This window comes from Mauremys mutica, unplaced genomic scaffold, assembly GCF_020497125.1.
Source record: "Mauremys mutica isolate MM-2020 ecotype Southern unplaced genomic scaffold, ASM2049712v1 001101F_np12_obj, whole genome shotgun sequence".
NCBI lineage: Eukaryota > Metazoa > Chordata > Testudines > Geoemydidae > Mauremys > Mauremys mutica.
In genome coordinates, this window is record NW_025423118.1 from 1 (window position 1) to 21,590 (window position 21,590).

Genomic DNA, 21,590 nt, shown 5'->3' on the forward strand with positions numbered 1-21,590 from the left:
AACATTAGTATATAATGTAATACAGATCTATCCCAACACCTGCAGGAGGGCCTCTGGTAAGACGAATTCGGAGGCATACCTGTGGGAGGTCTGCCGGTCCCGCGCCTTCGGCGTAACCACCACCGAATTGCCGCTGCAGCCGCGGGACTGGCAGAGCTCCTGCAGGCATGCCGCCTAATCCGCATTACCAGGGGACCTCCTGCAGGCAGGCTGCCAAAGGCAGCCTGCCACCCTCACAGCGATCGGCAGGCCGCCCTCCGCAGCTTGCTGCGCTGGTGCCTGGAGCTGCCCCTGTCCCTGACCCAGGGCAGAGGATATTGGAAGCTGAACATCCAGAGCTTGCAAGATAAAGGAGCAGGGGGGCGAGGCCTGGAGGTGTTGGCAGAACGGGAAAGCATCAGAGGGTTCTGTGGTTACCAGGGGGATTGGTGGGAGTCAGTGAGGGAGGAGTTGGCGGCTTTGTTCCGGTGGTCGGGCAAACACCACAACATTAAAGAAACCGACAGTGCCAAGTCCTGCAGTGTCACCTGTGGGATTTCCACAAGAGGATCCAGGCAGGGGAGCCAGTCAGTGTGTGACTGTACGACCGGATCAAGCAACAGCTGCCCGAGTTCCAGGAGATGAGGCTGCAGCTGGCCGATATGAGCGGGAACATCGAGTGAAGGGAGGGGCGGCCTCCCCTGACATTTTTGCAGCCTGCAGGGAATGGAGATCAAGCAGGGGGATGGGGGGGACTCAGGGCAGGACTCGCGGATCTGATAGTGCAGGAATCAATCCTGAACCACTTAAAGGAGGGGAAAGTGATCAGGAACAGTCAGCATGGATTCACCAAGGGCAAGTCATGCCTGACTAACCTAATTGCCTTCTATGACGAGATAACCGGCTCTGTGGATGAGGGGAAAGCAGTGGATGTACTATATCTGGATTTTAGCAAAGCTTTTGATACAGTCTCCCACAGTATTCTTGCCAGCAAGTTAAAGAAGTCTGGGCTGGATGAATGGACGGTAAGGTGGATAGAAAACTGGCTAGATGGTCGGGCTCAACAGGTAGTGATCAATGGTTCCATGTCTAGTTGGCAGCCGGTATCAAGTGGAGTGCCCCAAGGGTCGGTGCTGGGGCCGGTTTTGTTCAGTATCTTCATTAACGATCTGGAGGATGGTGTGGACTGCACCCTGAGCAAGTTTGCGGATGACACTAAACTGGGAGGAGTGGTTGATATGCTGGAGGGTAGGGATAGGATACAGAGGGACCTAGACAAATTAGAGGATTGGGCCAAAAGAAATATGATGAGGTTCGACAAGGACAAGTGCAGAGTCCTGCACTTAGGACGGAAGAATCCCATGCACTGCTACAGACTAGGGACCGAATGGCTGGGTAGCAGTTCTGCAGAAAAGGACCTAGGGGTTACAGTGGACGAAAAGCTGAATATGAGTCAACAGTGTGCCCTTGTTGCCAAGAAGGCTAATGGCATTTTGGGTTGTATAAGTAGGGGCATTTCCAGCAGATCAAGGGATGTCATCATTCCCCTCTACTCAGCACTGGTGAGGCCTCATTTGGAGTACTGTGTCCAGTTTTGGGCCCCACACTACAAGAAGGATGTGGATAAATTGGAGAGAGTCCAGCGGAGGGCAACAAAAATGATTAGGGGGCTGGAGCACATGACTTATGAGGAGAGGCTGAGGGAACTGGGATTGTTTAGTCTGCAGAAGAGAAGAATGAGGGGGGATTTGATAGCTGCTTTCAACTACCTGAAAGGGGGTTCCAAAGAGGATGGATCTAGACTGTTCTCAGTGGTAGAAGATGACAGAACAAGGAGTAATGGTCTCAAGTTGCAGAGGGGGAGGTTTAGGTTGGATATTAGTAAAAACTTTTTCACTAGTAGGGTGGTGAAGAACTGGAATGTGTTACCTAGGGAGGTAGTGGAATCTCCTTCCTTAGAGGTTTTTAAGGTCAGGCTTGACAAAGCCCTGGCTTGGATGATTTAGTTGGGTTTGGTCCTGCTTTGAGCAGGGGTTGGACTAGATGACCTCCTGAGGTCCCTTCCAACCCTGAGTTTCTATGATTCTATCAAGGCCCGGGACAGGGGGAAGATGGCTGTAAGACCCTTGCCCCGCCCCGAGGTGCCTGTCCAGAGGGGGGCCAGGGTCAGAAGGGGGGCTCTGAACCGAGAGAGCCCGAATCACAGCCCCCCAGACTGGAACATGGGGAGAAGGCCCCAGCCCAGCGGGCACCCCAGGGGTACTGGGGTGGGGAAAGGGCACGGGCGGCATAAGGCTTCCCCCCTGCAACCTGCAAGTGCCCTCGAGTCCCCCCGACCTACAGGGGGGCAGGAAACTGGAATGACCTGGGGTAACTCTTCCCCCAGAACGGGGGGGACCCTGGGGCAGCCATGGGAATGTAGGTGGGTTCGAACTTCCCCAGGTCACTGGCTGGAGTGACCCCGCTCAGTTCGGTCTCGAAGGGGGGAGAGGTGTGACGAAGTGGGACTGTTCGTACTGGGGGCTGGGAATGCTGGGTGCAGGCCTCTAAGTATCTAGCAAAGCAGAAGGCCGGTGCAACCAAATGCCTGACACTCTGTCTCCTAGCAACTGATGGCCCGAGCACCTCCCCTGCAAAGGTGCATCTAAAGGTGTTGGAGACAAAGGGGTCAGGTGACCTCCTTGCCCGGGAAAGAAGCTGGGCAGAGAGGAGGGGCCGGAGGGGGTTGGGCAGACTGGAGCTGGCTAGGGAAAAGAGGGGAGGCAGAGAGAGAGGGCTCTGATCCCCAAGGGGGGTTGTGGTGCTCCGGGTCCCCAAGATGGACCTAACAGGGGGGATCCTGTTATCTGTGCCTGCAAGACCTGTGTTGGACTGTGTTCCTGTCGTCTAAATAAACCTTCTGCTTTACTGGCTGGCTGAGAGTCCTTGTGAATTGGCAGGGAAACCGGGGGTGCAGGGCCTGACTCCCCTACACTCCGTGACAGACACCCTCCCCCTTCCACACTTCAGACTCACCTCATCACAAACTCACTCATGGCCCCTTTGCCTTCTCAAGTGCCTCTGGAGGGACGCAGCTTCCCAGGCACGCAGATCCTTCCCTTCAACGCGCACTGGACGGACATTCGAAACACAGCCCTTTCCAGGAGGGAATGTGCTGCTTTTGGACCCTGGCGCCCAGCAAGAAGGCCTGGGACTCTTTTTCTGACAGATGGACCCCACTGACTTGCCTTTACCAAGCAGAAACTAAGGACCGGCTGAGTAGCTTGGGGCTGTGTGCGGGTGGGAGGGGTAGCTCAGGGTGCAGTCAGAGGGTAGCTCAGGGTGCCAGGAGGAGGTAACTAGGGGCTGTGTGCAGGCAGGGGGGTAGCTCAGGGACAGGGTAATGAGGGGCTGTGTGCGGACAGGGGGTAGGTCAGGGTGCAAGCAGGGGATAGCTAGGGCCTGTGTGTGAGCAGGGGTGTAGCTCAGAGTGCAGGGAGGGGTAGCTAGGGGCTCAGTGCAGGGAGGGCTAGGTCAGGGCGCAGGGAGGGGGTAGCTAGAGGCTGTGTGCGAGCAGGGGTAGGTCAGGGTGCAGGCAGGGGATAGTAGGGGCTGTTTATTAAGAGGGGATAGCTCAGGAAGAGGGTAGCTAGGAGCTGTATGCAGGCAGGGGGTACCTAGGGGCTGTGTGCAGGCAGGGGAGAGCTCAGGGTACCAGGAGGAGGGTAGCTAGGGCCTGTTTGCAGGCAGGATTGTAGGTCAGGGTGCAGGTAGGGAGTACCTAGGGGCTGTGTGCAGGCAGGGGGGAGCTCAGGGTGCCAGGAGGAGGGTAGCTAGGGGCTGTTTGAAGGCAGGATTGTAGCTCAGGGTGCAGGCAGGGAGTACCTAGGGGCTGTGTGCAGGCAGGATGGAGCTCAGGGTGCCGGAAGGAGGGTAGCTAGGGGCTGTTTGAAGGCAGGATTGTAGCTCAGGGTGCAGGCAGGGAGTACCTAGGGGCTGTGCGCAGGCAGGGTGGAGCTCAGGGTGCCGGGAGGAGGGTAGCTAGGGGCTGTGTGCAGGCAGGATTGTAGGTCAGGGAGCAGGCAGGGAGTACCTAGGGGCAGTGTGCAGGCAGGAGGGGTGTGTGGCTAGGGGCTACTCCAGAGATATACAGAAGAAGCCTCGTGCTGCCCACAGTCCTTGCACCCAGGGCTCCCCGCGGGATGATGAGCCACTGGGACACCAAACGGATCCATGTCCAGGGATGTGACAGGCTGCTTCCATGAGCACAAAGCAGCAAACCCCGCAATGGCCCCAGCTCCCCATGGCGCGGAGGGTGAGCGGTGGCAGGGGAAGGCAGGGCACACAGGGCTGGCTCGGGGCTTTGCCAGCGTGAACAGCGGGGAGATGGCAGGCAGCTGGCAAAGGGGAGCCCAGGGGCAGCTGTTAGGATGTGGATTTTCACGCCTGTCTGGAAAGGCCTAGACGTTAACAATGGAGGTAGATGAGTCTCATGTAGCTAGTCACAGAGGTAGGGAAAACAGAATCACAATCACTGTTTGCCGGTGTCAGGGCTTCTCTCACTGGGACAGTCTGAGGCCCTGCTCTTTGACTACGCCGCAGGGGCAGCCTGTAGCCTGATTTGGGGTGGGTTAGTAGGGTCGGTGGAATTTATCCACTTAATTTAATTTTATTTGATAATTAATTTTCTACTTAATTAGTAATATTAATAATAATTAATAGATATTAATAATATGGGTATGGCTCGCCAATATGTGTGATCAGAAGATAAAGTTCGTCTTGAATCAGGCTTCACAGAGTTTATACAAGGAGCTTCGGGATATATGACAGGCACTTACACTGAGACAGAAATAGTCATAAAGACCTTTTATTAAAATCAATGAAACAATAAGTAAATGTAAAATGTTAAAAGCAGTTTGAGATTACAAAGTTACAAAATATCACAGTTCTTTAAGAGATATATTTATGATAATACACTGTTATAAACTCCCTCTGTGCAGTAGCACTATGGGTGTTGTTCACACTTATGATAAAGGAAGTGATAAAATGGGTATGACTTTAACCCTATATAAAGTAGATGCTTTTTAAAGGTAAAGCAGAAATTAGATTCCTTTATACTTACAGCTTTGAAAAGATATAATACCACGGCCTGTAAATAGTTAACAGCCTTGTTGTAAATGGGTAGCATCGATGCGTAGATGGGGTGGAGGCGATGGAATAGACAGGAACAGATAGATGGGTGTATCGCCTGCCTAATGGTATTTGTTTCACCTTTTATAGAGCATTATTCGGAAATCCTTCCTCCCTATGCCCAAATTTCATCTTTCCCCCAAGGAAATGTTGGGGTACACCTGCCTCATAGGCTAACGTGTGTGCGTATGAGTGACAGATATGTACGCATTTGTGGTGTACTTGTTAGATTTGTGGGCAAAAATCCCCACTTTCCACCCTTTACTGCTGTTGACTTAGCTAAAAGGTCTCCAGACATTTGCATAGGTAATTTGTCTTATTATTACTTTTCTGAGTAAGGGTCCTAAAGGTTACCCTTAACGTCACAGGATGTCTGACCTGGATGTCTGGAGGTATCTTGCATTTCAGCTATTGCAAATAAATCTATAAGCCTTTTACATATTTAAATTTATCAAAAAGACATTTTATACAGACCAACAGATTAATCCTCAGGGCTACAAACCATAGGCTGGGAAGCGAACGGTCACGTCCTCACCAATCACACTGAAATAAGGTGCTATTGGGCTGTTGGGAATACAGTCCTGTCCTGACAATGCCCAGCACCACCAGGTAAAGATGGTTAAAGAAAACTGAGTTTGGTAGCTTCCTGTCTGGCAAGAACTCACCTGTCAATAGTAGGGGTGTGAAATCCTCATTTCTGTGTTGTTCTATCACTGTAGTCCCCACTTCCCTATTGTTTGTCTGTATAATCTCTGTCTGGGTCTGTGATTGTTTCTGTCTGCTGTAGAATTAATTTTGTTGGGTGTAAACCAATTAAGGTGGTGGGACATAACTGGTTAGATAATCATGTTAGGATTGGTTAGTTACATTTCAGTAAAATGAGTGGTTAGGTCTAACTAAGCAGAACTCAAGTTTTACTATATAGTCTGCAGTCAGTCAGGATGTAAGGGGAGGAATTGGCATCATGTTTTGCTAAGGGGGGGAAATGGGAACAGGGACACAGGCAAGGCTCTGCAGTGTCAGAGCTGGGATGAAACTGGAATCGTTGCTTGCTGGAAGTTTACCCCAATAAACATTGAATTGTTTGCACTTTTGAACTTCGTGCATTGCTGCTCTCTGGTCACATGAGAAGGACCAGGGAATGGGAGGGTGATGGGATAAACCCTCTAATAATGACGTCTTTCAGGGTGTGAAAAACCCTAGAACCAGTATAATTAAGCTGACCTAAGCCATGGTTAGATAGTGCTAAATGAAAGGAAAGATTGTTCTGCCAATGCAGCTATTACAGGGATGGAAAATCCCTCCCTCTTTATAGCAACTGTCTACGCCACAGTGCTACAGCAGCATTTTAAGTGTAGACAGCCTCAGAGTGAGACCAGATCTGGCTCCATCGATGCTCAGGCACTAAGACAACAGCAATGACAATACACTAATGCTTCCATAATTGGCAGGATTCAAACCTGCACAGGGAGACCCCAGTGGTTTACTAGTTGATTGCCTTAACCACTCAGCCACAACTACTTGATGTACAACTGCTGCACTGCACCATGATTCTGTTCTCACAGAATTGTCACTTCAAATGGCTCAGACCAGCTCCCTCAGCACACTCACGACTGTGCATTAGTGTAAGTGTGTCCATGGTGAACAGCAAGAGTTCCTGCCCATTTCCCTTCTGGCTGGAGCATGATTACAGTGTGTTTGTGGCTAACGACATTGCTGTAGATTGTTGTTCATTCCCCACACTGACAATTCAGACAATCCCTTTCCTATTCGAATCTCCACCATATCATGCCAATAGCCGGGGACAGGATTTCTCTGGGGCACTGAAATGTTTCAGGGGATTGGTGTGTGAACTCAGCCTTGCATTCCATCCCTGATGTTTCATGGACTAACAATAGCAGCAGAAAGAAAGAGCCGAGCCAGTATCTCCCTGGCAGGGATGCAGGTGACCACGTCCCCTCTGTCTGACCATTGCCATTGCAGAAGAGAAGGGTTCACTGGAATCGAATGCCCTGGCTCAAACAAGAGACACAGGGAGGTTTTGCTGTTCATGGATCTCTGGAGAGGAAATTGTGTCTCTGTGTGAAATTGAGGCAGGAAATGAAACATCCACATGGTGGCCCAGTGCCTTAAGGAATGTGGGTGAGGGACTCTGGCTGAGAAATTATTTAACAGGAATTTGTATCAATGCATTGCCCTGATTAAGAGCTATGGCTGTAAGGCAGCCACTGTTGTTAGTACTTGAACCTGCATGGAGACACCCGAGTGGGTGTCAAGTCCATTACCTTAACGAGGGGTAGTTGATTATTTTATCAAGATCCAAATTTCTTGGTCAATGTCTAGTCAATGTCTAGATGCCAGAGAAAATAATACACTGATGATATTAAGAAGAATATAGAAAGATTTTGCAGTCACTATGGGAATAACCATGATGATTGTTTCATGTTTCACTCTTTACATCTGACACCACCATTGCCTTTTCCTTTAGTCTTCTAGTTTACCAAGGGTAAAACTAAACATCACTTCAGATAAGAGGGAGTATTTGTGTTCATTCCTGCTAGCTACACAGGGGTTTGATGTAGCTGCTTTCAATCCTCCGGCTCTGCTGGGATAAGTAGCATTTCAGGTTTTCACTGAACTGAAGAAGGGAGATCATTTTTTGACAGATTACGCCTCCTCTTAAAGGTGTTTGTGTGGCTGGCAGCCCTGGTTCCCAGGTGTCTCCTGAGGGAAGAAAGTTTCTGTGCAAAATACTAAAACTTTTGACAGAGAGGAGGGAAAGGCAATGGCCACATGATGGGGCCAGTATGTACCACAACATGGTTCTTTTATGTGGGATGACTCTGAACACTGACTGATCTCCACTCCCTTGTGTTTGAAGAGAAGTTTAGTTTTGCACTTGGGTACCTATAAGGCTGAAGCAATTTTATGGATGGTGACACTACAATTGAAGGGTTATTTAATGTTGTAGAAATTGTTAAAAACACTGAGCTTAAACTGGAACTGCCTGTTATTAAAGGCTGGTTTCCCCATGTCAGTTCCATAAGCTCTGCTAGAAACACCCTGGGTTCTCTCCTGCCTCGGTGGGAACTGGAGGGAATCGTCCCCTGCTGTCCTTGGTGCCAGGCTGGTTTTTCTGGAGAGGGGACGTGGAATTGATTTGTTCGCTGTTGAGAAGGGAGCCAGGCCAGTTCTCAGAGAATGAGAACTCCCAGCATCTTCCCAGCCCAGCCCAGGCTGCTGCTCTGTTCCCCTGGGGGCCCTGCGTGTTTGACTCTAGAACAGGCCGGGAGCAGCAGCTGAGGCAGAGGACAGCCTGGGCCGGGCAGATGCTAGGAGCAGAGCACCAGAGGCCTCTACTGGCTCCCTCCTCAGCAGCAAACAATCGGTCCCCACCCGCACCCCGGGACAGCAGCCTGGAGCCAAGGGCAGTGCCCACTGGGGGTTTCTCTTTTTCCTCTTCCTGGGGTGAGCAGGGACCAGGGGCTGTTTCTAACAGGGCAGTTGGAAGAACTGAATTGGGGAACCAGCTTTTAATAACAGGCAGCTCAAATTCAGACTAATTTTGTTACAATTTTCTTTACAATGTAAAATAATTCAAAAGTAAACAGGCAGGAATGATTTGTAACCAGGGGCGGCTCTACCTTTCTGGCCGCCCCAAGCAGTCATGCGCGGGAGGCGCCCCGGAGTCGCGGGAGCAGTGGACCTCCCGCTGGCATGACTGCGGAGGGTCCGCTGGTCGCGTGGCTCGGCTGGACCTCCCGCAGCTGCGGACAGTTCGCAGGTCCGGTGGCTCCGCTTGAGCTGCCGCAGGCATGCCTGCGGGAGGTCCAGCCGAGCTGCGGGACGAGCGCCGCCTCCGCAGTCATGCCTGCGGCAGGTCCGGTCGTCCCAGGGCTCCGGTGGACCTCCCGCAGGCATGACTGCGGCAGGTCCGCCGGCCCAGCCTGCCGCCCCACTGGGAAAGGGCCGCCCCACGCGCGTGCTTGCCGCGCTGGGGTCTGGAGCCGGCTCTGTTTGTAACTCTTTTCTCCTGGGCATAGAAAGAAACAGCTTTTTGGCTTTTCATGATACAGGAGTCACATTCGTTCACTGTGCAGAATCAATGTGCCCAGAAGCCTATTGTGTTTCATTTCTTAGGTTCTGCTGCCATCATGTGGCCATTTCCTTCCCCTCCTTTCTGTCCAAAGCGCAGAGCCCAGTTCCTCCAGGGAGAGAAGGACATCTTTCTTCTTTCCTTCCTCAACAGCCCCCTTCCTTGGAGAGCCCCTTGTTGGGGTCTGGGTGGGGAACAGCCGTTTCTGAGGATTAATTTCACACCATATTTGGTGTTGATATATAGATTTTACAGCCAGACTAGATCATTAGGTACCTCTGCTCTGACCTGATTCAGAACAGAGTCCAGAGAATTTTACCCAGTGACTCCTACATCCACCCCAAGATCTTCTGGCTGAACGAGGAGGGTTCATTCAGAAAGTCATTGTGTTTGGATGTAAAGGTGGGAAATGATGGGGAAATTGGCCCCTCTTTCAAGTTTAAATGTTTTAACTTCTACATCTAGACCGGGGTGGCCAACCTGAGCCAATGTAACTGCCAAACGTGCACCTTTGTATGCAACTGCTGAGTCAGTTGTGAACCTTGCTACCATTATCATTATCCCTGTGAAATGATGATGGTGATGGACCCTTGGCTCTATATCCCAGAGTGCCCTGGACGTCTACAGGCTGCATTAGCCAATCCAACCATTTCGCACTTGCAGATGGGCACCTCTGTATTGTGCCTGAGTCTTGTACAGCTATGAAAGGCTGGTAGATGCCAATATTTTCCCGTCTTTTTAACCAACACTAATACCAGGCCAGGCCAGCGCTGGGCAGAGAGAGAGAGAACAGCAGGTTTCCCCTATTGTTTCCCACTCATTTTTTCTTGACTAGCTTCACCTCTGCACCAACTTGCACTTTTCCTATGTGAGCCTCGCTACCTCAGTTGACAGAGCATCAGACTTTTAATCTGAGGGTCCAGGGTTCAAGTCCCTGGTCAGGTAATAAACTTCTCGATATTTTTGTAAAAATCTGATTTTCTGGATTCTTCTTCGGGTGTTACTCTTTCTCTTCAGGATTTTGCAAATCCTAAGAAGGGCCTTTGTGTGGGGGGGATTGAAGGGGCAACTTCCTGACAGCCCCTCTGACCTTGCAGCCTGGAGGAATAAAGGCCTCTGGGCATATAACATGTTCCTTCCCTGCACACGCAAACACACAGAATATCCCTAAGGAATTAGAATCACCTGTTGCCTTCCCCTGTCCTGCTGGATCCTCAAATGAGGATGCTCTTCAGCCCGAACCCATGTCCCCTCTATTCCCAGTGCCCCTCAGTCCCAACCCTCAGTCCCTCCTATGCTCACTGCTCCTCACTCCCAACCAGAGCCTGCTCCTCTGTCCCAACCCACAGCCCCCTCCTATTCCCAGTGCCCCACAGGCCCCTCCTCCTCACGCTGCTCCTCAATCCCAACCCATGGCTCCCTCCTTCCCTCCAGCAGCAGGTGCTTCAGACCCCCTCAGGAAGATTTTCTTGCAAGATTTCGTGTATGAGTCTGCATGTGGATTTTACAGTATGTTGGAAATAGGTTGGGTTGCTTGCCGAAATGATCACTTTTGGCTGGTCTTGGATTCCCAGTCTCCTTGTTATTGGGGCAGGAGAAACAAAGGGTCGTTATCCTTGTTGTGTGAATCAAGGACTCAACCCTGGTGCAAACTAAATGAGCTGCCCACAGATTCTGGCAGCCACAATCAGCATTTGGTGCAAGAGCTCAGACCTGTCCCTGTCCCTGTCCCAGAAGGAGAGGGTCATCCACGTGGGGCTTGGACCACTGACCTATCAGCTCTTAACTCCCAAACTTTCAGTAACTCTATTATCAGTGCCAGTGAGTGTAATTTAAACCATAAGAAAAACCACACTGGGCTAGACCAAAGGCCCATCTAGCTCTGTATTTTGTCTTCTGACAGTAGCCAATACCAGGTGCTCTAAAAACATCTCCATAAGGCACCATTGGGAGTTGAACCCAGGATCTTCTGTTTACAAAACAGGTACTTTAACCAGCTAAACCATGGTGCCTGCCTGTGGCTAAAGTACAGTGTCTGCTCACACCTGACTCCCTGCATCCCCACCTGGGCCCCACAAAGCAGAGCAGCAGGTGAGGTTTTTCTTGCAAGCTGTGTGTGTGTGTGAATCTTTGGCCAGGTCTGCACTACAAAGTTATTTCAGCAGAATTATATTGCTCAGATGTATTAAAAACACACAACACTCCCTCGGTTGGCACTGCAATGCCACATCTGGTGACAAAACTGCCCTGTTTTGGTGACCAAATAAAACCACTTCAATGAGCTTTTTGCAGCAAACTTAAAGTGACAGGGTGTCAGTGTAGACGCTGCTGTTCATTATATCACCATAACTGGCCTCCACCAGTATCCCACTATACCCTCTGTGAACTCGCCTGCCCTGCATTCCTGCTACAGAGCCATGGGCACCTCCCCTTTCATCGCTCTGGGAAGTTCTGACAGCTGAGCCTGCTGCTCTGCTCCGGCAGCCAGGAGCAAATTACTGCCGTGGATGCTGCTCTCTCCCGCCCTGCGAACACAGAGCAGGGTAGCGGGAACTTCCTTACATGGGGGGGCACCGGCATCCAAGCTGTGACACGCCCAGGACATCCCTTCCCTCGAGGAGGCTCTTACCTTCTAAACAGGGACGGATGTTTTCTAGTAAAATCACTAAAAGGGAAGGAGAAAACTCGAAAGAGGTTCCTCCTGGCACTCACGTCCGTGAAGCCGAATACTCTCTCAGTCCTCAAAGAGAGACCTGGAGAAGGAGACTTGCTGAAGCAAAGCCACAGGGGTCTCTGAGGTTTTCCTGGCCCCTCGCCCCTGTCCTGCCTGGCTGATGTCAGCATCTCTCTGTGAGGTCACCACCTCCCCACCACCTTTGACCAAAAGTCTGAGGTCCTGCAAAAAGCCTTTGTGATGTCACTGCCTGTCACGGACTCACAGATCGTGCCCACTCTTGGCCCCGTGCGGTCCGTGGGTGGTGCCCCTTTCAGTGCGACAGCCCTTCTCGGGGGTCCATTCTCTCTCGGGGTCAGGCCCCTCCACCTCCTGGAGCCACACCTCTCTGAGCCTTAGCACGTCTGTCTCTGCCGTGGGCCCCCTCAGGGAGTCCACGCGCTCTGGACCCCCTGGGCCTCCTCACCCCCGAAGGGGTTGCTGCCCCCTGTTCTCTAGACCGGAGTGACTCTCAGCCAGCATAAAACAGGAGGGTTTATTGAGAGTTGAACACAGCACAGGAAACTCTCAGGGCCTCAGGCCTGGCCTCCCTCAGCCCAGCACATCCCAGTCCTCCTGCAGCCAGGTGGGCTCTGCCTGCTTCCCCTCGCCAGCCCCGAGCCCCCCTGCTCCCCAGCTAGGCCTATCCCCGGCCCCAGGCCCTGCCTCTGTCCATTGTCTTTTCTCCAGGTAAACAGGGTTACCTGGGCCTCCTCTCCTCTCCACCCCCCTCTGGCTGGAACAGGTTGGTCACGGGGTCCTCTCCCCGCAGCCCATTGTCCTCTCACTGGCCAGAACTGGCTGTGACTCCTGAGCTGGGTCACCAGGTCACCAGTCGCTGGGGTCTCCATCCTCCAGGCCATCAGCCAGGGTCCCAAGTCCCTCTCCGATCCTCTGTAACAACAAACTCCCTTTCCCCTCCCCTCGTTAAACCAGTAACACCCGGGGACACTGAGTCCCGCTCCCTGTGCATGTGAACCACTGGAAAACACAGAAAACCCTAAGAAAATCCCCCACTTCGTCACAGAGCCCAGCACCTCTCCTCCTCTGGGCACCTAGAGCAGAGACGGCTGGTGCTGATGGCTCCAAGGGAAGGCTTAAAAGCCACAGAGCAACTGAGGTCAGGGCCAGAGGAGGGCAGGACCATGCCTATGTGTGGCCTTCAGACAGGCACAAAGACACCCTGCTCCCTGCCATGCCAAACACGCACTGAAGGCCACCCACAGACCAGCATGCAGGGCAGCTGCTGATGCTCAGTGGCCAACATCAGAAGATGGTAGGAAAGCAGGGCCAGCCCCCCTGGTGCAGCCTCTGACCGTTCCCACTCAAGGTGCTCACTTTTGCAATGGGGCAGGAGATTTTACCCCAAGAGGCTTTTCCCCAGCTGACGAGAAGCAGAGAAACACCCAGGCTCCCAAGGCGCTATGTAGCAAGTACCCTCCAGCACAGGGACAGGTGCACACTTGGAAGAGGGAAACTGCTCCACACGCTAGCCCGGGCAGCCGCCCATTTTCTTTGGCAAGTCAGGAAGGGCAAAGGCGAGACTGGAAGCACCTGGGGCTCATGCCCCAGCCTTTGTGACACCCAACCCCCAACTCCTTCCCGGGGCTCTAGCTGAAGCCAGAGCATTGGCCTGAGCAGCCAAGAAGAGGTTCCAGCCCTGAAGGGAGCAGGACTTTCAGCCCAAAGGTAAAACTGCACAAGCACAACCACGAAGGGATTCGACCCCTCAATCACCTGATCCGAAGTCAGACGCCTTATCCCTTAGGCCACATGGTCACATAGAAAAAGGCCTTCCAGGCACTTCTTTGGAAAAGGCAGACACTGACGCATCCGACGAAGTGGAGATTCACCCACGAAAGCTCATGCTCCAATACGTCTGTTAGTCTGTGATGTGCCACACGACTCTTTGCTGCTTTTGCAGACACTGTGTTTCTCAGGTCAGCTACTGAGGGGGGCCGAGACTCTCTGGGCACAAGAAGTCGAGTTCCCAGCGACACGTGAGACTTAATTCTCTGGAGCCAGGTGCAGGGCTTTGGCAGGGAGGCTCAGGCATGGGGGACTGGGGTGCAGCGGATGGACTGGCTGTCTAGGTGCGGAGATTTAGTCTCCCTGAGGAGGAGGAGGGGGAATCCTGCTGACAGGCAGTGGCCAGGGCCGGTGCAACCACTAGGCGAACTAGTCGGCCGCCCAGGGTGCCAAGTGGTTGGGGGCACCAAAAATCGCACTCAGGGGAGGCGGGGGAGTGGAGGTGAGCTGGGGCAGGAGGCTTGGGGAGGTGCGGGGGGAGGGCTGCCCACAGCAAGTAACGGGGGTGGGGGTGTGCAGGGGCACCGCTCCCTGTCCCAGGTCACCTCTGCTCCGTCTTCTCCCCTGAGCACGCCACCCCTGCTCTGATTCTCCTCCCCTCCCAGGCTTGCGGCACTAAACAGCTGATTGGCACCACAAGTCTGGGAGGCGGGAGAAGTGGAGCAGTGCCGGCGGGCTCAGGGGAGAAGGTGAAGTGGAGGTGAGCTGGGGTGGGGAGCTGCTGCAGGGGGGGCTGCCCGGCTCTTCCTCATGGCCCCCGCCACTGCACTCACTGCATGGTAAGTGGAGTGACCCAGCCCCAGCCTGGTCCATTCCCCTGGCTCCCAGCCACGCCGCCGGCGAGTGCTGTGGGGCGGTTCCCCCCCCCCCAAGTTTGGGAGCCAGGGGAGCAGAGCAGGCTGGGGCCCCAGGCCTGCGTGGGGGAAGCAGAGGGGGGCTGGTCCCAGGCCATTGTGGGACATGGGGGGCTGGCTACTTCCTGCGGGAAGTGGAGTGACCCGGCCCCAGCCTGCTCTGCTCCCCTGGTTCCCAGGCTTGTGTTGGTGTTGGCTGGATTTGTGCGGGTGTTTGTGTATATTAGCAATTGTTTGTGTGTGGCTGGATTCATGCATGTGTTCGTGTATGTTTGCAATTGTGTGTGTGTGTGTGTATGTGTGTGCGAATGCTCTGCTGCCTTCTGCCGGCGCGACAACTGTTTCTCTGTATGTCACAGCCCCCATACCATCGACCTCGATGGTGATTTCCCCATCTTACAAGGGCTGGCTGGCCTGACCCTTCTCCCCTCTGCAGAGTGTGGCAGGGGCTGCAGCTCACCCCCTGTGGGGCAGGAGGGCCAAGGTGCGGGGTGCTGGGCTCCAATGCACCTGGAGAGCAGCTCAGGTGAGGCAGGGCAGGGTGTGTGGTGTCCGTTCTGCATTGTCTGGTGCTGGGCCATTGCACAATCCCCAGCCACGCCGCACAGCGCGTCCCGAGAGGGGGCAGGGGGCCAAGCAGATGATCCAGCAGGAGGGGATCATTCTCCTTGGTAGCTGTCCAGTGGCAGTGAGTTCCACAGGCCTTGGCACATGCTGTGTGGGGCAGGAGGTCCTTGTATTTGGAGCAGTGGGAGTGAACTGTGTGCAGTTGTGTCTCTGAGCACGGTTGCAAATATTATGGTGTGGGGTGGTGATTGTGAGTGCGGCTGGGGATGTGATTGTTGCTCTCTTTGGGGGTTGAGCTAGCATGTCCCTCTGGGTGTGTTGTGTGTGAGTATTCTTGGGATTGTGTGAGTCCCTTTGTGCATCAGTGTGCGTGTGCATGTCAGTCAGTCAGTCACTTGCTGCAGGATACAAAATCCTGCAAAGCCATTTCCTACTGGTTAGCCCAGCAACACACTGATACAAACAGTGTCACACACACACACACACACACAGAGCGGGGCTCAGCCCCACCAGCAGGAGGCAGCAGGGACACACATGTCTCTCCTGGGCCAGCTTGGACAATTTCCCATCACGACCCGGTACAGAGCTGGTGCCCCCGCACGGGGGTGGGCAGCGACTGGGCGGGGCTTTGGGGGCGGGCACAGCGGGGGCGGGGCTTTGGGGGAAGGGGCGGGGTGGGGCTTTGGGGGCGGGGGCATCAGGGGGCTCGGGGAAGGCCGGGGCGGGTCTGTCTGCGGGTGTTTGGAGCCGGGCTCACCCGGGGAGGGGGGCGGGGCTGGGGGCAGCGGGAGTCGAGGGGTGACACGTAGGGGCGCCGGGAACACGTGGATCCAGCCCCCGGACAGAGCCAGACCCGGCCCCGACCTGCTTTGTGCAGGGGGGTGAAAGGGGCGAAGCGGCGCAGCACGTTCCTGCGCGGGGCCGGGGCTCTCTGGGGGGCGGGGATGAGGACTTGCGCTGGGGGGGAGGTGTCGGGTTGACCCAGGGACCCGCCCTCACCTGGGCTGGAGAGGACAGAGGTGCCCCGGGGCAGGCTGGGAGTTGTAGTTCCTGGCTCGTCTCAGAGCGGAAGTGACAGACAGTTGCTCAGACAACGCCCCCTCCCGGTGCACTCTGGGAAGCGTAGTTCTCTCTCTCTCTCACACGCGGCCTCTATGGGAGGAGGGGCCGCAGCTCATCACTTCGCCCCGCCCCTCCCCGCTCCCTGATTGGCGGAGAGAGCGCAGGACAGAGACTCGGTGCGTGTGGGGAGGCCCCGGTTCCCTCGCCCCGAGGCTTCGCTGCCCCCCCCGCCCCAGGCGCGCGCTGCGGCCGTTGGGATTCGAATCCCAGGCAGACGCAGCGTGGAGTGAAAGGGCTTCACCCCTCCCCCCCGTGACCCTCCCACCAGCCCCGCCCCCAGCATCCCCTCCCACACCCTGTCCGCTCTGCCCGGCCTGTCCCTTCAGCCCCCCCCCGTCACCCTGCCCCCGACCTCCTCCTCCTCCCTCCCCCCCCCAGCGCCCCGCCCCTAATTGATTCCAGCCCATTTCTCCATTGCTGGGCCCCACTTTCCCATCCCCCAACTGCCCCAGTCCATTCCCAGGGTGGGGGGTTCCTCATCTCCAATCTCTGCTGCCCCCCAATCTGCCGGGTTCCCCTTTTCAGCCACTGTGGGGTCCTCCAACCCGCCCCCACCCATCCACTCTGGGCTCTCTAAATCCCACATTCCCACAATGCACCTTGGTAACCCTGCCCTCCTCGATCCCTAATCCCCCTAGTCCCTTCCCTTGGGTCCTCCTGGACACCCCAACCCACAGTCCGGCCCCACATACGTCCCAGTCACTCATTCACACGCTGAGCTAGTTCTTCAGGGGCCCCCACTGCCCACCAAACTCCTCCATCCATGAGCCCCGTGGGCCTGTGGCCGGGAAGTGGGAGAAGCTCCCACTTTGGCTGGGCTGGGTGTGGGTGTTAATCTTTTCCTGGCTTGTGTGTGCTGAGCTCACAAAGGCTTTTTGCTCCCTCTGTCCTCCCCTTATGCAGCCCAAGTGGTGGGGAAGGTGACCTGGATGCAGGGAGCCCTGACGTCGCTCTTTGCTCACCCCTCACAGCCCCCTAGGGGGGCACGGAGGAACATTGGGGGAGCAGTATCCGCTCATCACCGCTATCTCCCCCTTCTCTTCCCCTCCCTCCCCCCATGCTCCTATGCCGGGAGGGAGCAGGGAGAAATCTGGGCACCACCCCAAGCAGCACTCCCCTGCCAGCCGGGAGCAGTTTCTGACTTTACACCGGCAGCACACGCCTCTCTGCCACCGTACAGCACCACCCTTGACCACGGTACCCCTGGGCAATTCCCTGGTGGCACCCACCCCTAAGGCTGGCCCTGGCTATGGGCTTCAGAGGGAGTGACCAGACCAGGCGGCCATGGAGAGCTCCAGCCCCTGTTCTCCCCTCCCAGCTTCTAGCAATCAGAGGCCAGGGACATGCTTCCATGCTGATGACAGGTACTGCTCGATAATGATCCAAAGTACCTTCATATTCCTCATCTGAGTCAGATACCACCCACTGAAGATTGATTTTCCTGTCTAGTGGTTCAGGTTCTGTAGTGTCTGCATCAGCGTGTTGCTCTTTAAGGACTTCTGACAACATGTTTCACACCTCGTCCCTCTTGGATTTTGGAAGGCGCTTCAGATTCTTAAACCTTGGGTCGAGCGCTGTAGCTATCTCTAGAAATCTCACATTATACCTTCTTTGTGTTTTGTCAAATTTGCAGTGAAAGTGTTCTTAAAGTGAACAACATGTGCTGGGTCATCACCCAAGACTGCCATAAAACGAAATATATGGCAGAATGCGGATAAAACCATGGAGCAGGGGACATACAGTTCTTCATCAAGGTCTTCAGTCACAAATTAATGCATTATTTTTTTAACGAGCGTTATCAGCATGGAAGCATGTCCTCTGGAATGGTGGTTGAAGTATGATGGCATATGGATGTTAGCATATCTGGCACGTTAATACCTTGCAATGCTGGCTACAAAAGTGCCATGAGAGAGCCTGTTCTCACTTTTAGGTGACGTATATAAGACACGGGCAGCATTATCTCCAGTAAATGTAAACAAACTTGTTTGTCTTAGTGATTGGCTGAACAAGAAGTAGGACTGACTGGACTCTAAAATTTTACATTTTTTTCTTTTTGAGTGCACTTCTGCAACAGCAAAAAAAAATCTAGATATGCAAGTTGCACTTTAATGATAAAGAGATTGCACTACAGTACTTTATATTTTACAGTGTAAATATTTGTAATAAAACTATATATAGTGAGCACTGTACACTTCGTATTCTGTGTTGTAATTGAAATCAATATATTTGAAAATGTAGAAAAACAAAATTAAATTAGTATTCTATTGTTTAACGGTGTGATTAAAACAGATTAATCATGATTATTTTAAAGTTAATTATGCAAGTTAACTGCGATTAATTGACAGCCCTAGATTTGAATGTTTCTGTCCCATGCAGGACAAGCTGGAATATCTGTGTGCAGGGAAAGAGCCTGGGGGGAATTGTGCTGTGAAATTATTTCCTGTTCTGACATGTCCCCAATTGCCCTTTTTGCCCTAACAGGCTGCAGCGCAACATCCATGTTTTGCTCCAGCTCATTCCGTCCTTCCAGGGGCCGGGGAAGGGAAATGGCTGCAGTGGAGCCAGTTGAGGGAGGGATTATCAGGGAGTTGCTGGCGGGTTCCCTTTGTGGGGAGAAAGGGCAGTAAATACATAGGGGGGTGGGAACTTCCAGGAAGGTTGGTCTGGGTGGGAGAGGGCAGGAAATCCCCAGGGTGCAGGACAGGGAGTGACAAACCTGCTGGGATTTGTTTACTGTGAGGCTCCAGCATTTCTCAAATGTGGCCACCAGGGGCTTTTATTGTGGCCACAGCCTCCTGGGCTGTAACTGAGGGAGTGCGGTGGGGCTCAAGCTTCAGGCTTCTGCTCTGGGATGGTGGGTGGTAGGCTCAGTTAAGAAACATGGAACGTAGGCTGGGTGGAGAGAAGTCTATGTAACTCATCCAGTTATTGATATACATGTGACTCAAATATTACCAATCTGTGTGTGTGTCCCCCCGCACACACAACCCCCCCCCAACCAACCATCTCCCAAACAGACCCTCAGTCTGGAAAGCATTCATCCCTAATATTGTTAAAAAGATTCAAAGGAAACAGAAGAATCCCAGCTTTTAAAACAATCTTCTAGCAAGACAAAAAAACTCACATCTGTAGACTTGAAAAACACTCCCAAGAAATTTTAACAATATGTTGTTATGAAGAAACCAAAGTGATAAAAAAACCTGATTTTTCAACTACTTTAAAAAAATCTTCTCAAATCAACATCTTTAAAGTGAAACTTTTTTCTGCTTTTTAACCAGACAATTCTCCCCAAAAGGAGAGGCACTGGTCCTGGAGACACTGCAATGCCAGGTCAATGCATAGGGTGGATAGAGCAAGCTCCTATTCCATCCCCTTGTTTCAAAAATCAATTTAATATACAGTTCTCAAATAAAGGACCTATCAGATACAATTTAGATAATGTTAAACTGATAAGAACAGACACTACGCTTTTGATCTTAGCTCCAAGGAGCCGAGAAGCAATGCTGAGAATTTCGGATGCTAGGCAGCCGCTCTTCCCCCACTGCTTTCTACTTCAGCACGAGGAGCTCCCAGACATGCACCAAACACCATTCACGACACTTGATAACTAGGTAACTCGAAGTGATGATCACTTCCCCGAAATGACTCCACTGGAAGAATTCAAAGCAAGAGCCCTTAACACACAATTCTGTTCAAAGACAGAGAAGTCTTTCAGCCTCCTTCCTCTTGCTGGTTTCCCTATATGCTCCTAATTTGCATAAACGCACCCACTGACCTGTGACTAACAATCTCTCACTGTTAACTCTTACAGCAAAACAGGCCAAAGAAAGCCTATGCAAGCGCTATACCGCAGCCCCAATGCTCTTTTCTGCTCCTTCTCAAACGTACACACAAGTGTTTTGCTCCATACCAGTCCAGTTTCTTGTCTAACCACTGCACACACATGGTATAACCCTACCCTGAGCTGATTCCCGACTTTTGCGCTCAATTCAGGAAAACGAGTATTGAGAGAGAAGCTGTGCAGGGAAGTCTTCCTCAACTTGCACTCCACTCCCCAAGGGCCTTTCGGGCTCTTCTGTGGACTTCAGGTTCCATTTGATTGCCAAGGTTTATGGTCTTATTAATTAGCCATCTCCTAATGCAAGGATGCTACATGTCAGACTAAAGATCGATTTTCCAAAAGAGCTGAGAAACAGAACTAAAGCTGAGCCTGAGGTGTGTGAAAGTATAATTAATTATATTACAAAAATAGATAGGATTAAATAAATGCTGTCTGTACCTTTAAGGAAAATCGCTGGAATGCTGGAGTCCAGGTGTCAGGAATACAGACATTAACATAGAACAATTGCACCGTTTAAGGGCAATTGGTGAAGCATTAGCCTTAGATCTATAGGAGTTAGTAAGGAAGTAGGATACGCATGCTATGCCCCAGGTGAATTTTGCTGTTTTTCTCTCTTTGTCCCTTTGTTTGATTCCTGCTCTTTTATCTGTATAAATAAGACTGTTTGGGTCTTGCATGGCCACTCACATTATCTGAGTGTTATTGGCGGAGCGCTGCGCTAATAAAAACAGAGTGGTCTGACAAATTGTGAGTCTTGATTCTAACTTTGACAATTTGGAGGTTCCACCGAGATGGCAACCGTCTTCACTGGGACTGTGTGATTCCTGACCGTTTTGTGGGACGACCGTGGCAGCCGGCACCTGGGCATTTGGCCCGAGCGGTCCTCCACCAGAACGGAAAGGCGCACGACCACAGTGAAGTCTACGCCATCGAACCTGTTGGTTCCCACTCTGTTCTGGTAGGGATCCCAGGATCTGACATCAGGAATCTGGTCAGGTAATTATTTCTGTGTTTTGTCCGGACTGAGGACTGTCCTGTCTCTGTGTCTATCTGTCTTCCTGTGGAGTGTTGAGTCTGGGTGCCATCTCTGTCCGGGGATCGGCCGACCAAGGGGTTCCTGTCCCGGCGGTCTGAGTGAGTGGAATCTGCACAATTGCAGCCGCACCACACTTTGGGTAAAACCCCTGGTGTGAAAGCAAGGGCAATTGAGGCAGTAGCCAGTGGGCTCCTTTTGTGTGTTGCTCTGACGAACCCGAATTTCCTTCTTGTGCGATTGGTGTGTGAAGTCCTCCTGTATGGGTAACCAGACGTCTAAGTCAGGACAGTTCCCTAAACGAACGCTGGCTCATTTTATATATTTAGGATGGGTCCAGACTCCTGTAAGAAGGGTCCGGACTCCTGTAAATTTCTGGAAAAATGGTCTAGGCTAACTCAGGGGAA

At 52.7% G+C, this 21,590-nt stretch overlaps 1 pseudogene; it reads right to left on the reverse strand.

Moving 5' to 3' along the window:
• Positions 1–19,602: 19,602 nt before the first annotated feature.
• LOC123357837 lies at positions 19,603–19,811 on the reverse strand (annotated as a pseudogene).
• Between the last annotated feature and the right edge of the window lie 1,779 nt (positions 19,812–21,590).